This window comes from Ranitomeya variabilis, chromosome 1, assembly GCF_051348905.1.
Source record: "Ranitomeya variabilis isolate aRanVar5 chromosome 1, aRanVar5.hap1, whole genome shotgun sequence".
NCBI classification, from domain to species: domain Eukaryota; kingdom Metazoa; phylum Chordata; class Amphibia; order Anura; family Dendrobatidae; genus Ranitomeya; species Ranitomeya variabilis.
Window position 1 is genome coordinate 132,300,126 of NC_135232.1, and position 17,090 is coordinate 132,317,215.

Below are 17,090 nucleotides of genomic sequence, written 5' to 3' on the forward strand. Positions count from 1 at the left end.
AGGGCCGCGATACTGCACAGAGAGCGCAAGCAAGGCAACACAGAACTCTGCCCCAAGACTCAGGGTAAGAGTCCCTCTAGATCTCTTGCACTCAACACCACTACTGTGGTGCCAGGGAATCAACCAAACTAAAACATTTACCGCAGCGGAGTGCGTGCAGCGCCGCTCTGGCGGACGCCACTAACCACCCTCAACTAGGGCCAGGAAAGCGCACTATCTGTGCACGGCACCGCTCTGGCGGTCGTTGCTAACAAGATTAAGTATCTTGTGCTAATGTGCAGGACAGCACTGTCAGGCGCTAGGTAGCTCTACCATTCGCGAGCAGGCAACAACACTAGGGATGGGAATGATTTGGAGCTTTCATCCATCAACAGGCATTCATCCACACAAACAAGTTAACAAGTTTACACTAGCGCATGGCCGAGCGGCCATGCAAATGGAGCGGCCCCCAGATGCAAAACAGCGGGGTACTTGGATCCGGGTCTCTCGGTTCTGAGGATGTCACGGTGGCCCGACCCGGTCCGTGGTCCTGCTAAGGGGCGCCCAATAAAAGGTGTAGGTGGTGGTGTAGGTCGCAGTAAATAATGAGGACACAGGGTTGCAGTCTCTTTACCTCTTTACTGAAGACTTTGGGATCCGCAATCCAAGGCACTGCTAACAGGGCTGGCTGAGACCGGCCGGTCCGAAGGCACATCCAGAGTTCCCTTTGCAGGTGGAAATCAGTGCCTACCTACTAGCGCCTGTGTGTTGTATTACTTCCCTGCTGAGCACCACGGGATAGTCCTCACAACTGTTGTATCTGTTTCTGATGTTCTTTCTCTCTCCGTCCCCCAGATGATATGGCTAGGACGCACCCGTATGACGGGGTAGGCCTGGAGTTATTTTATAGGGACCCGAGAGACGCCCCTCTCCCACAATTGCCTCCATTGTCTGCTTAGGTGAATTAGGTGAGACAGCCAACCTAAAGTTAACTGTCCTGCCATTAGTTTGAAGTAATGCTTGGAGCCCAATACTTCCTCGGCGTTCCGGCCACCGGCTACGCGCCTCAGTAGGATGTTGCCACGATCTTAGGGCACGACTCCTACTGGTTCTATTCTCCTTTGTGCTGTGATCTCGTTTCTCACTTCTCCACAATAAACCTCGCTTCGTGTCCTTTCTTAAGATGCCGCCGCAACAGGTGCAGGCACGGCTCCATAACGATCTGTCCTTTTTGCTAGGCCACTGTCAGGATCCCACCCCTGACAGAGACCCCCCCTGAATCTTCCCAGTAACTCCCTCTCTCACAGGATGTTGCCTGGGCAAAACCCAGTCAGCTTCTCCCTAACTTCCTATCCAACCCCCAGTTTTACCAGAGTGTAAGGAGTGGCCTAATACATAGAACCCTTTGCTCCCCCTGGTGTCCGGAGTGTGAAGTGTAATGTGTGACTGTGATACCTGGTCAGGTGAACTCCTTTAGTGCAATCAGACGTAACATCACTCCCCTTAGTGGCAGAGCAACATAACTGCAACGACCAGGACTCTGGGGTGCTGCACAAACCTTTTATAGTAGTAGCGCTGATCCAATATTGATGGTCCAATAGGAGCTGCAAAAGGACCTGAGCATGTGACCCCCGACCTCCCATTGTGGGAAAAGCAGTCCCTGAAATGCCTGCTCGCTGATGATCAGTGCTGGCTAGAAAGGCAGAGCCTGGAAAGGCAGCAGTACCCAAGCACACAGTATCAGCTTGAGCCAGACACTGGGATCGACGTCTCTGCTGAACAGGTTCCACTGCGGCTGGAGGAGAATGGGAGACTGCAGTGGACATGGTTCAAGATTCCCCCTGTGCAGCTGCGGGAACTCAACAACTAACAGTGTGGAGCCCAACTCTTGACCTGATCTCTTATTCTGCAGCAAAATATAAGTTGTAGGTTTTCCTTATCATGGTAGCCAAGTTTTGCCTTTGTGATGCAAAATTGCCACATACTGTATGTAGCAAAAATTATCCGCTTTATGAATGTAAGAACAAGACATATCTGAAAAAAACAAATACATTTGGCAATATGCTAAGAAACTAAGCTAAGAAATCCTATAACTGCATAACTTACATAGAGAGCATTTATAAAAGTAGGTGTTCTAACTGTAATTAGGAATACATAATCGAAGCGGAGTTGGCGTCTTTGATTGGTCAACCTACGATGATAGAATACTGAGTGCTCAATAGACTAAATAGGTGATGTAATAGACTAGCAACGAACAATGAAATAATGAAGATGAAATAATAAAGACATATTTCTATAAGCGTGCATGATAGGTTTCATAATTAATCACAATGTCCTCTGGATCTTGAAAATTAGAGCTAATCAGCAAATGTAAGCATCATATTCGTTTTCAGCAATACAAAATTAGTTAAAGGGGTTTTCCCATGAACAAAAGTTAATTTTAATCAATATATTTTGGAATAATAATAATAACTTTCACAATTGGATGTGTTGAAATAAAATGTTCATGTGCTGAGATAATCTTATATATGTGATCCTGCTTTGTACTGTGTAATGGCTGTGTCTAACTGTACAGGAACATGGTCTGATCATACCACAGCTCCTAGGCAGGAAAGGAAGCAAAAGAGAGTATACAGACCTTAAAGCATGGGATCCCAGTTGATACTTTTTGTGAAGTAAACCAATTCCCTACCTACTTTTAAACAATGTTTTACTTCAAAGAAAGAATCATTTGTGATCCCATACTGTCCAGTCTGAATAGTCTTTTGATTCCTCCTTCCTGCTCAAGAGCTGTGGTATGATCAGCCCACGTTCCTGAGCGGTCAGACACGGCCATTACAGAGTACACAGTATGGGCACATTTATAAGATTATTTCAGCACAGGAGCATTTCATTAAACACATACAATTTTGGAACTTATTAATATTCCAAGATCTATTGATTAAAATGTACTTTTGTTCTTGGGAAAACCCCTTTAACATTAATTGTTTTGGTCTCTGAACCAATATAGCTGTAGAACAGTGTTGCCTGTATTGTACATGATGATATACTTCTACATACATTATTTGATGCTGTTATATTTTAAAGCTGGATTAGTAATACAAGTACCGTAATATGTACAATTGCCTGCAGCCATACCACAAGTCAATGTACCATAATGCTTATTCCAAGATGTTAGGCGTCAGGATTCTCCCGCTGCACGGGATAGATCCCATGCCTTATCTGCTTCTGTGGTGTCCCATTCAGCTTTGGCCACTGCGGTTGCTGCTGAGCATAGACGTCAGTCCCAGCATCTTGCTCAGGCTTGTGCTGTTCGTTTGGCTACTGCTGGCTCTCCAGCCAAGCGATTAGTAACCAGTAATATTCAGGAGTAGTCCAGCACTCTGGAGTCTAAGTCTGACAATCACTATACTAAGCATGTCCGTGAGGTGGCATCTTCTCATTGGTGGTCGGACGTCCGCTGCTTTGGTGATGCGGCAGTGCCGTATTGGTCCACGGGCAAGGTCCTGTCTGACTGAACACTGAACACGAGCCTAGTGTATAAAAGGTTCTCAGAGGTGCACACCGATACACTAGTATCATTTTATGTAAGGCTATGTGAGTGGAGTCTCTACCACTCTGTCTGCAAGTGTTGAGTATCTGTCTAGCTTGGGACTTTACACATAGGCAGGCAGCTAGCTTCAGTGGGGCAATTAGCAGTTGGATTAGCATCATGTTCCTACATGTGTGTGGTTAGCACAGTAGAGTTCCAGAGCAAGCACAACCCTAGTCAGGATATTATGCTCAGTGCATCTCTTTCGTTTTTATGTGCGAGTGACAAAGCTTAGTTGCAGAGCATCTCTTCTGTTTCTGTGTGCAAGTGACACAGCTCTGTTGCAGAGTTTCTCTTTTGTTTCTGTGTGTGAGTGACAGAGCTAAGTTGCAGAGCATCTCTTTTGTTTCTGTGTGCGAGTGACACAGCTCAGTTGCAGAACATCTGTTTTATTTCTGTGTGTGATTTCAGTTCATGTGCTGTTCACACTGAGTGGCGCTCAACCCAATGTGTACGGGTAATCGCCATCTATTCCGTCATTACTCACTAGCAGCAGTTTTTCATCTCTGCACGGTGGACCCCGGGTGGTGATTGCACTTTATTATTTATTTAGCGCAATCCACCAACCCTAACACAAGTATGTTGTTGTTCCACAATATCTGAACTTGAAGCCGGCCTTACACATTACACTTTATCTAAAAATCACTATTCCTCCCATGTTATTCTTTGATATTTGTAAACTAAATGCCCCCTACTCACATACATTATACTAAATTATAACCAAGGTGAGGATCTTTTCTTCTGTTGTACAATAAAACCCGATTTATGGACAGGGTAATTGCAGCACCCCAGGGTCCTGGTTGTTGCAGTAATATCATTCTCCTCTATGGGGAGTGATGTTACATTTGAAGGCAATAAAAGAGATCTCTTCACCAGGTAAACACAATGCATGCAACATGTTCACATTCCAGACCAGAAGGGGGAGCTCTAAGTCTATTTTAGGTGTACTCCCTTATAAAACATCCTGATCTGGAGGGATAGGGAGTTCAGAGTTCAGTTCCTGTCAGGAAGATAGAGTGGGAGGACGGAGTGGAGTCCTGGAGCCTGAAGTGCTGCAGCTCCTGGAAGAAGACACTAAAGCGAACTTATTGCAGAGAGTGTGCAGGAAAGCAGAGCACAGCAGAGGAATATCAGAGGGAGACCAGCCAGGAGAAGGCTGCCTCCTTCTGAGGTGCAGAAATCCGGTAGCCGGAACACCGAGGGATCAACAGTCCTTTATGCCTTGCTCCAGAGACCGACAGGACAGCTAATTTAACGTTACATACCCGCCCTATACCCAGGAGGCAAGGTGGCACCCACGAGAGACTGGGGCATGATAGAGTCCCTGTAAAAAGCCTCATGCCACCGGTCACATGGGTTTGTCCTATCCATCCGGGGGACAGAAAGACTTAACATCTAGAACATCTACAACAGTTGTGAGGACCTTATGAGAGGCTCAGCAGTAAGGTACTACAACACCCAGGCACAACAGGAAGGCTTCTGATTTCCACCTGGTTAAGGGGACTCTGGATTTGCCTCCAAACCGTCCGGACTCTGCCTGACCTTTGATCTGGTGCTCTGGACTGTGGATGCTGAAGCCTTCAGTAAAGGTAAAGAGACTGCGACCTTGTGTCCTCATTCTTCACTGCGCCTCACACCATCCACCATCTATACACTGGGAAGCCCTGGGGATATACTTCACCTATGGGTAGGTATACCATCTAGCTGCCATAACATCACCCCAGCGGACCCCTTAAAGCAGCGTCGGTCACCCTGACCGAATACCACAGGTGGCGTCATGAACATTTCCCCTTTAAAGACCTTTCCCCTTTTAATACAGACGTCCCTAGGGCCACGGACCGGGTCAGCCACCGTGACATCCCCCTTGAGAACCGAAATACCCGGTACCAAGTACCCCACTGCCCGAGACGGGGCGATCCATAATAACCTCATGGCGACATGTACCAAAGCTTCAGAACTAGAGAGGAGTGAATTTTGTGTTACCTGGTAAATTTAAAGAGGACAGTATCAGTGTCTGCTGAGCGGAATAAAACTGTTGGGGTTTTTTTTTGCCTTTTCTTTGCTAATATCTCTGCAATCAAAGTACTGGCACCTAAGGAGTTAACTTTTGACTACATTTTGATAATTCCAAGTAGATAATTCCATTTCAGTAGGTGGTCCTGCCTTAACTCCCAGGCAGCACACTTGCTGTCTCGGGGTTATATTTGACTAAGATCTTTTCTTCACTATCTTCATCCATGCACTTTCTTCCTTATATCACCTAAGCTGCAAAAAAAATATCCAGAATCTGCCCTTTTCTTACATTTGAAACAGCAAAAACGTTCATGTTACTCTTATTGATTTTTGCAAATCGCTATCGCTCAGTCTCATTCCTACTAAACTTTCCCCTCTTCAATGATTCTTGAATGCAACAGCCATGTACATGTTTCTATCCAGTTGCTACACAGATACCTCCACCCTGTGCCATTCATTGCCCTGGTTGCCCATCTGCTATAGAATGCACCATAAACTTATCACTCACTCTCAAAGCTCTCCACAGTTCTGCACCACCCTACATCTCCTCCCTAACGGTTTCTATAATTTGAACATCCAACTCCCTTCTCCAAGACTTTTCTCATGCCATGCCAGAATATATTACCCCAGACATTCCAGTTAATTTCCAATATCCACAGTTTTAAGCATGCTCTAAAAACACATTTTTAGATAGGCCAATCACATCATCTCTCTAAACTATTCCCTGTTCTCCCTTCCTAAATGATCCTCAGGATCTATTCTCTTCTATAATCTTCTTCCACACCCTCCATGTGGATCGCCCCCGTAAGGCAGTGGGGTACTCGGTACCGGGTCCTTTGGTTCTCAAGGGGGATGTCACGGTGGCTGACCCGGTCCGTGGCCCTCGGGAGGTCCGTTGTAAAAGGGAAAGGTCTTTAAAGGGATAATGTTTGTGACGCCACCTGCGATATTCGGTCAGGGTGACCGATGCTGCTTTGGGGTCCGCTGGGGTGATGTTATGGCAGCTAGATGGTATACCTTCCCACAGGTAAAGTATGTCCCCAGGGCTTCCCAAAGTGTAGATGGTGGACAGTGGATGGTGTAAGGCTCAGTGAAGAATGAGTACACAAGGTTGCACCATGCCTCCTGCCACCGTGCCTCCTGGGTATAGGTCAGGCAGGTAATATGGAATTAGCTGTCCTGCCAGTCTTTGGAGCATGGCATGGAGATGATTGCTCCCTCGGTGTTCCGGCTACCGGATCCTGCGCCTCAGAAGGAGGCAGCCTGTGTAGGGCAGAACTCCTGGTTTCCTCTCCTTTTGCTATGACTTCGTTTCTCACAATACAATTTGCTGTTCGTTTCTCTTTCTTAGGATGCTGCCGCACGTGGGGCAGGCGCAGCTCCGTGGCCTTCTGTCTAGGCCTCTGACAGGATCCCACCCCTGATAGGGACCAACTACCTGAGCGGAGCTTAGATAGCAGCTCACTGGGTGAAGCCCAGTCAGCTTCTGCCTAACTTCCTATCCAGACCACCAGTTTTACCTAATTGTGAAGAGAGCCCTAATAAATAGGAGCATAGCTCCCCCTGGTGGACTGGAGTGTGAAGTGTATTGTGTGGTTTGTGATACCTGGTAAAGAGATCTCCTTTATTGCCTTCAGACGTAACATCACTCCCCCTGGTGGAAGAATGACATTACTGCAACGACCAGGACCCTGGGGCGATGCACTTGCGCTCAGTAGCATTTTGTATCTGGACAAATACAAATATGGTCTGATGACCAATTCATACAGCTTTATTTGAATACCCTATTTTTAATAATTATAGTTAAACCATGGACTAAAAGTACCTTTTTTCCTTTTGTGCCCTCCATCCTCTTGACTGCCATTTCTTCATAAATTGCAAACTCGGCACTCACTTCCCTTACCTAAATTATCGCAACTATTAGAAATTAACATGAGAAAATCAAAGCAAATAATATCCATGTCTCTATTACATTTCCCAACTGTTCTCATTAACAACAGAACTTACCCGCTGACAAGTGGTAGTGGACAGACACAAAATTATATGACAATAACAGACTAGTAGATTGGAGTTTTGGGATTCGATGCAACAAACACCCCAGCTGCCTATTCCTCATCATTATCCTTTTCCTACCAGGTTAACAAAGAACAGAAGTTCAGCCACAGGCAAGCTACATTGTGAATTGATGGCTTCAATAGGAAGCATACAACTGCCAATCTTCTACAAAAGTTTAGAAATGTCATAGCAGAATGGAATATCCTCTTTAGACCCGTTTGATGTCTTGAATGTGTCATTACTGATAATGGAGCTAATACTGAGTGTTGACAAACTGAACACATACTGTGCAGAATTTTCTGATAAATTGGTAGGTCTCTCCAGGACATTTTCCTCATTTGACAAGTGTGTGCAGAAGCTCAAGCCATTCCTACGCTCCCTCTGATCAGACAATGACGTGAAGAAATGCAGGCAGAGCTTTGCTACAAATGCCACAGGGGTAGTGTTAGAAACAATGATGACATATTTAGCCACTCCCTTCCATTCATCCTCTGAAAAATTGTGCACTCCATGTAATAGCCCCTCCAAAAAAGAAAGACAATACCAGAAGCGCTTTCTGGCCCAAAGAGTGTGTTTTTTGATTAGTTAAAGGCAGACAAAATGAACTGCAGAGTGAGGCAGTAAAAAAGGAAAACTCAGCAAAGATTAGTGGAATGAGAGTCAGCAGGGGCAGCTGTGAAATGCTCCAACAATCAGAAGAAAGATTACTGTTATGGGTTTACCGTGACAGAGCTGAGCCAGAAAACTGCAGCATCTGATTTCTCCTACACTTGCACTGATTAGAAGCACTTCACCTTCTTATTATATAGTTTAAATTTATTTTGGCAGTGAAGTGGTTAAACTGCTCTATTGAGAGCTCCTGGAGCATTTAGGCTATCAGCTGTGCACTGTTAGCCACTCCCATCTCCTACATAATTTAGGTCATGGCTAGCACTCATTGTCAACGTTAGCTTATGTTGCATGGCTGAAGATTGTTAATGGTTTTTAATGGAGAAAGGCATTTGGTGGATTTATCTGTGACTGTTGCTTTGTTTTGAGTGTGTGATAATTCGCCCACAGTGGAAATTTGATAATGGCACAGCAGCAGTCAGCCATGGGCTATGAATGAAATATCAGGGCCTGGGCCAGCATTTATAGTTTTTAATTTAACTTTAAATTAAGACAAGGTGGGTGAGGGACCAGTATAAGCCTTCTTTGCTGGGAGCACTGATATCTCACGCAACAACTCAAACTGCTTTTCTACTCAGCCACACTCAGGTGGCACAAATATCAGTTTCGTCAACTGACATTTAAAACATTTAAAGATAGTAACACAGGTATTTTAGTGAAGGCAAGTGCAGGCCTGCTGGTCTGAGAGCCCTACTGCTACAGATAACACGCATGAAGGAGACCCATCTTGAAGTACAAACATTTCCAAAAATTATTGACATGCACCACTAAAGTGGCATCAATTTCCCCAAAGTAGAAATAATATAATTGCGCAGCTTTTGGACAACTTCTGTTACTAAATGGGCTACTCGACTCCCTTTCTTTGGCAGCCGCTCAGCGGTATTATTATTATTATTTATTGTTAAAGCACGTTTTATTCTATCGTGCATTACATGTGAAAAGGGGTATACATAATAAAAACAAGTACAATAATCTTAAATAATACAAGTCACTGACTGGTACTGGAGGAGAGAGGACCCTACAATACGATGAACGATCATTACTGTAGGTTGTAGGCTTGTCGGAAGAGGTGGTTCTTCAGGTTCCTTTTGAAGGTTCACATGGTAGGCAAGAGTATGATATGTTGGGGTAGAGCGTTCCAGAGAAGAGTGGATGTACAGGAGAAATGTAGTACCATTGTGAGAAGAAGAAATAAAAGGGAGTAAAGAAGGAGATCTTGTGAGGATTGGAATTTGCATGTAGGTAAGTACACAAAGACTAGGTCATAGATATATGGAGTAGATAGGTTGTGGATAGCTTTGTATGCCAAAGTTAGGGTTTTGAACAGGAGTCTCTGGGCAATGAGGAGCAAATACAAGGATTACCAGAGGGGAGTAGCAGATGAATAGTGAGGAGATAGGTGGATTAGTCAGGCAACATAGTTTAGGATAGATTGGAAGGGTGTGAAACTGTTAGAAGGGATGGCACATAGCAGGAGCTTGCAGTAGTCGAGGCAAGAGATGATGAGTGCATGGACTCAGGTTTTTGCAGATTCTTGATTAAGGAATGTACGGGTTGGGGAAAAATTTTTGATTTCTTGTCAGCAAGAAGTAGAAATGGCATGGATATATGCTATGAAGGAGAGATCAGAGTCCAGGGTTACCCCAAGGCAGCAAGCTTGCGGGACTCTCTCATCTTTGCCTTGTAGATGAGGGCCAGAAAGAGCATGTGCTCCAGTGAATGACAAGCGCTGCATCAAGTGTCTTCTCCTTCTCTTCCTCCACCTTAACATAGTGAAAGCAGGTTGCAGTGACAAACAGAAGGCAGAGCAAGGGTTAACAAATGTAACAGTTTTAATTTAACAGGGGGTTAACACCTCGCAGGGAGATGAAAGTTAGCGGGGGAATAGCAGTCCAATTAAGAAGGATATGCAGGGTTAATAAACAAAGTGACAGTAGTTCTGTTGTGCACTTATCGCGTCAGGAGTTCTTCAGAATGTAGGTACCACGTTGGGGTTGGTAGTGCTGGCAACAGCTCGCACGATGTTTGTCCAAGGAGATTCGGTTAGTAACGGCGGTCCATCTTCTGGCGGCAGTGGTCGTTCTCTGGCACCATCCGTGGAGCCCCTAGTCCATGAACATATGCAGCCAGAGGAAACAAGGCCGCAGCACGATCAGGGTCCCCCATGGGAGGGAAGGTAGATGCTGGTAAGGTGGGCTGCAAACATCTGTCCAGTACTCGGTTCTCTATTTGCAGCACATGCGCTGTATTCACGGTCACGAAGCACATGGCACCTTGCTCTCTGCCAGTTACCGGGCTCACTGCACTTCTCTCTCTGCAATCCCCACTGGTCACGGTGGGAGTACACGGATATGGGCAGGTGCAGTCCCAGTGCTCTAGTGAAAGAGCACTTCTCTCTCTGTGCTGCGCGCTGCCTGTTCCCACCTGAAAACTAACTGCTTCTGCATGCGCTGTGGCTGTTGCCGCTTAGCCACACCCCCTGTTTCCAAGTGCAAAGGTCTGTCTGGTCTCTTACTCCTTCCCCATGGACAACAGAGGAGACAGCTCCGACAGTTCCGGACCTGGCATAGGACAGGTACCCACGGCCTTGTACTCCTCCTTACACTCCCCCTCTCCTTTAGCTCATGATTCAACTGGTGAGAGTTCCTGCAGTAAACATTGGCACTCTCGGATGATCCGCTGCCAAATAAACTGGTCGTGTTTGTAATGACTGGGTGGGATTCCAGCTGTTATTAGTTTTCTGGTTGAGTAGCTGAGTCAGGTCGGGTAGTGGAGTTAGGTTGAACGGGCGAGGGAGGGGACACGCCCAGATTCAGTGGAGAAGCCACCTCGGGAGTTTCAGGGTCCTGAGCCTCTACTGGGTCGACAGGTGATGGGCTGGAAAATTCTTCTTCTTCAGAGTCAACAGTTGTAGAAGGGAGTGTTTCATGAACATTTTGCGTTCTCTCCAAGTGATCTGGGTCTTGGGAGAAACAAGGACGTAGCATGGACTACTCGTGTGGGGGCATGTTCTTCCCCTTCTGGTTGAATCTCATAGACAGGATCTTCGGATCCAATCTGGCATTTCACCGGGTATGGGGTTTTCTCCCACTGATACTCCAACTTGCTCCGAGGCTGCTTGTCTCAAACCAGTACTCGGTGTCTGGCCTTGAGAGCTGTCCCTCGCAGGGGCATCGTCTCATGATGTTCAAGCTCTCAAAACTTGTTCTGGACCAATCAATGCAGAGTCTGTAAGCGACGTCGATGTTCATGGACCCAGGTGGCCATCCCCGTCTGCCAATATTCCTCCTTGGGGTCCAACTCAGTGATCTCTCGCCCTTTTCGGCCAAACAGCAGGGTGTATGGCGTGTATCCAGTTGTGCCATGCAACCAAACAAAGTTTGTACACCCAAACTAATTTGGCCACATACTCAAGCCAATGGCCTTTCCGGTCCTCCTCTAGCATCCTCAGCATCTGAATCAGCATCCGATTGAAACACTCACAGGCTCCATTTCCTTGTGGATGATAGGGCATTGTTCTGTATTTCTCAATTTGATACAGGCTACGCAGTTCTTCCATTACTCTTCCTTGGAAACAGGTGCCTTGGTCAGAGTGGATTCTCATCGGACAAGCATATACTCGAATGAAGTCTCTGCAAATGGCCTGTGCCACCGATTCGGCAGTCTGATCCCAGGTTGGAGTTACCACAGAAAATTTGGTAAAATGATCGGTCATCACCTGATAGTTTTCATATCCTAGGTGAGCTGGACCCACAGTCAAGTAATCGATCATCAATACCTCTAGGGGAGCAGAAGTCAAAATGGTCTGCATAGGGGCCCTCTGTTCTGGAGGCTTGGCCAGTTCGCAGTTCCTGCACCTATGACAAGCTTCATCTACTGCAGTCTTTAGCCGAGCGAGAATGGTAGATCAACTTCTGCAGCCACTGGAATATCTTCTGTGGGCCAAAGTGGGCTCCTCTCTCATGAGCTTCAGTGGCCACCTCACTGATCAGTTTTTCAGGAAGCACCACTTGCCAGGTAATTCCCAACTCTTGTGCTTGCTGCACTTTCTGGTACAACAAGCCATCTTCCAACGGAAACCTCTCCCATTGCCGGAGGATCTGTAGTGTTCCCGGGGACAGGGCCTCCCTCTCTTCTCAGCTGGGAAGTTGCTTCAAGGCCACCCACTGCCTCAACCTAGCAAATTCCCCATACTCTTGCTGAAGCCATATCCAGTCATTATGGAGCCGTCCCTGGGTGTGTTCTCCAGATGCCTCCCCGACCTGTCCGTGCATTGCCACCAACATCCTGGTGGGGTTCAGAAACCCAGGGATCTCTTCGGCCTCCAGCTCTTCATCCCAAATATGCCCAGGTCGCTCATGAGTCACTCTGGATAAAGCATCAGCATGCGTATTCTCAGCTCATCTCCGATATACGATCTTATATCGATGCCATACAAGCTACCCATCTCTGCTCCAGAGTCCCCGCTTCGCATTTTCCAGGTGGGCCAGAGGATTGTTATAGGTGCGTACCAAGACTTCAGACCCGGACAGGTACTCAGCGAATTTCTCTGTCATTGCCCACACTAAAGCCAGCAGTTCCAGCATGAAAGAGCTGGAATTATTTGGATTTTGTTCAGAGTCATGAATACACCGGCTCACATAAGTAATCACTTACTCTTTCCTGTCCTGCATATGCGACCCAACAGCTCCTAGTTCATGTAGACTCCCATCGGTGTGGAGGATGAAAGACTGAGAGAAGTCTGCATAGGCCAGTATGGGTGCTTCGGTCAGGGCCATTTTTAGGACTCGGAAAGCTTCTTCCTGGCTATTTCCCCACTGGATGGTCCAATTCTTGTTGCCAGATGGTACTCTCTTCAACAATTCCAGCAGCGGATTAACAATTCGAATGAAGTTTTTCACGAACTGTCGATGTATCCGGTAAGTTCCAGAAAGGCCCGGACATCCTTCATGGTCTTTGGAGTGGGCCAGTCCAGCACTGCTGCTATCTTCTCACATGCTGGTTTCACCCCTTTGGCAGATACTACATGTCCCAGATATTCAAGCTGCTTGCAAAAGAGATGACACTTCCGAGATTTCACTTTCAGGCCGTGCTTCTTCAGATGACTCAACATCTGTTCTACCCATTGCAGGTGCTCCTCAAAGGTGGCGGCATAGCTGATGTTGTCATCTAAATAGATGATGGTAGCTTCAAGATTCAGGTCTCCCAAACATCTCTCCATCAATCGTTGAAAGGTCCCTGGTGTGTTGGTAAGGCCAAAAGGCATCTGATTGAACTTGAACAATCCCATAGGCAGTATGAATGCTGTCTTTGCCTTGTCTTGTCTTGTTCTTTGTCTTGATCAGACATGGGCACTTGCTAATATCCACTGGCCAGATCCAGCGACGAGAAGTACTTTGCTTTTCCCAGAGCAGACAAGGTCTCCTCAATTCTTGATAGCGGTTATGAGTCTCGCACAGTGCAGACATTCAGCTTCCAGTAATCTACACAGAAATGCAGGGTCCTGTTATGATCTGGTGGCCTAGGAGCAGCATGAGACGTACTCTGGAGAAGGTGGTACCTGTACTGACCGCAGACCCTGAACTTAACACCGCAACTAGAAGTAGCCGTGGAATGTACCTAACACTCCCTAGACATCTCGACACAGCCAGAGGACTAAATACCCCTAGAGATAGAAAAGGGAAAACTATCTTGCCTCAGAGAAAATCCCCAAAGGATAGACAGCCCCCCACAAATATTGACTGTGAGAGGAGAGGGAAATAACATACGCAGACTGAAATCAGGATTTAGCAAAGGAGGCCGCTCTAGCTAAATAGAAAGGATAGGACAGAGTACTATGCAGTCAGTATTAAAACACTAGAAAATATCCACCACAGAAAATACAAAATCTCCACATCTAACTAAAGATATGGAGGGTATATCTGCATCTCCAGAGATACCAGCTTGGCTGAACAAATCCTTATACAGACCAAGCTGGACAAGACAAAACATGGAAAAGAACTGAACAATAAAGCCCACAGCATGTGGACTGCAAAAAACAAAGCCAGAACTTATCTTTGTTGAAATGAACAGCAAAGCAGGAGAGACCAGGCAGGGATGTGAATCCTCCAGGAACAATGGACAACTGGCACTGACTAAAGGGTCAAGCAAGACTAAATAGCCCAGTCAGAATTGCAAAAAGTGGACACACCTGATGAATGCTGCGATCCAAAGACAGCAGCGCTACCACTTATAACCACCGGAGGGAGCCCAAGAGCAGAATTCACAACAGTACCCCCCCCTTGAGGAGGGGTCACCGAACCCTCACCAGAGCCCCCAGGCCAATCAGGACGAGCCAAATGACAGGCACGAACCAAATCCTCAGCATGAACATCGGAGGCAACAACCCAAGAATTATCCTCCTGGCCATAACCCTTCCATTTGACAAGATACTGAAGCCTCCACCTCGAAAAACGAGAATCCAAAATCTTCTCAACCACATACTCCAACTCCCCATCAATCAACACCGGGGCAGGAGGATCAACAGAGGGAATAACGGGCACCACATATTTCCGCAACAAAGATCTATGAAAAACATTATGGATGGAAAAAGAGGCTGGAAGGGCCAAACGAAAAGACACTGGATTGATAATCTCAGAAATCCTATAAGGACCAATAAACCGAGGCTTGAACTTAGGGGAAGAAACCTTCATAGGAACATGACGGGAAGACAACCAGACCAAATCCCCAACCCGAAGCCGGGAACCAACACACCGACGACGGTTAGCAAAATGCTGAGCCCCCACCTGAGACACCAAATTGTCCACAACACGAGCCCAAATTTGCTGCAACCTGTCAACCACAGAGTCCACCCCAGGACAATCAGAAGGCTCAACCTGCCCTGAAGAAAAACGAGGATGAAAACCAGAATTACAAAAGAAGGGTGAAACCAAGGTAGCAGAACTAGCCCGATTATTAAGGGCAAACTCGGCCAATGGCAAGAAAGCCACCCGATCATCCTGATCAGCAGACACAAAGCATCTCAAATAAGTTTCCAAAGTCTGATTAGTTCGCTCGGTTTGGCCATTTGTCTGAGGATGAAATGCGGAAGAAAAAGACAAATCAATGCCCAGCCTAGCACAAAAGGCCCGCCAAAACCTAGAAACAAACTGGGAACCTCTATCGGACACAATATTCTCCGGAATGCCATGCAAACGAACCACATGCTGAAAAAACAACGGAACCAAATCAGAAGAGGAAGGCAATTTAGGCAAAGGTACCAAATGAACCATCTTAGAAAACCGGTCACAAACCACCCAGATAACCGACATCCTCTGGGAAACCAGAAGATCTGAAATAAAATCCATAGAAATATGAGTCCAAGGCCTCTCAGGGACAGGCAAAGGCAAAAGCAACCCACTAGCACGGGAACAGCAAGGCTTGGCCCACGCACAAGTCCCACAGGACTGCACAAAAGAACGCACATCCCGTGACAAAGAAGGCCACCAAAAGGACCTACCAACCAAATCTCTGGTACCAAAAATCCCAGGATGACCAGCCAACACAGAACAATGAACCTCAGAAATCACTTTACTAGTCCATCTGTCAGGAACAAACAGTTTCCCCACTGGACAGCGGTCAGGTTTATCAGCCTGAAATTCCTGAAGAACCCGTCATAAATCAGGGGAGATGGCAGAAAGAATCACCCCTTTCTTCAGAATGCCGACAGGCTCAAGAACCCCAGGAGAATCAGGCAAAAAGCTCCTAGAGAGGTCATCAGCCTTAACATTCTTAGAACCCGGAGGATACAAGACCACAAAATCAAAACGGGAGAAAAACAGGGACCATTGGGCCTGTCTAGGATTCAGCCGTTTGGCAGACTCGAGGTAAATCAGATTCTTATGATCGGTCAAGACCACAATAGGGTGCTTGGCCCCCTCAAGCCAATGTCGCCACTCCTCAAATGCCCACTTAATAGCCAACAACTCACGATTGCCGACATCATAATTGCGTTCTGCAGGCGAAAACTTTCAAGAAAAGAAGGCACACGGTTTCATCAAGGAACCATCAGAATTCCTCTGAGACAAAACGGCCCCTGCCCCAATCTCAGAAGCGTCAACCTCAACCTGAAATGGAAGAGAAACATCCGGCTGACGCAACACACGGGCAGAAGTAAATCGGCGTTTAAGCTCCTGAAAGGCAGAAACTGCCGCAGAGGACCAATTCATCACATCAGCGCCTTTTCTCGTCAAATTGGTCAGGGGTTTAACCACACTGGAGAAGTTGGCAATGAAACGGCGATAAAAATTAGCAAAGCCCAAAAATTTCTGAAGGCTCTTCACAGATGTGGGCTGTATCCAATCATGAATGGCCTGAACCTTAATCGGATCCATTTCTATAGATGAGGGAGAAAAACTGAAGCCCAAAAAAGAAACCTTCTGTACTCCAAAGAGGCACTTAGACCCCTTCACAAACAAAGCATTATCACGAAGGATCTGAAATACCATCCTGACTTGTTTCACATGAGACTCCCAATCATCTGAAAAAATCAAAATATCATCCAAATATACAATCATGAATTTATCAAGATAATTCCGAAATATATCATGCATGAAGGACTGAAACACAGATGGAGCATTAGAGAGCTCGAATGGCATCACAAGGTATTCAAAATGGCCTTCGGGCATATTAAATTCAGTTTTCCATTCGTCACCCTGCTTAATACGAACAAGATTATATGCCCCTCGAAGGTCAATCTTAGTAAACCAACTAGCCCCCTTAATCCTAGCAAACAAATCAGAAA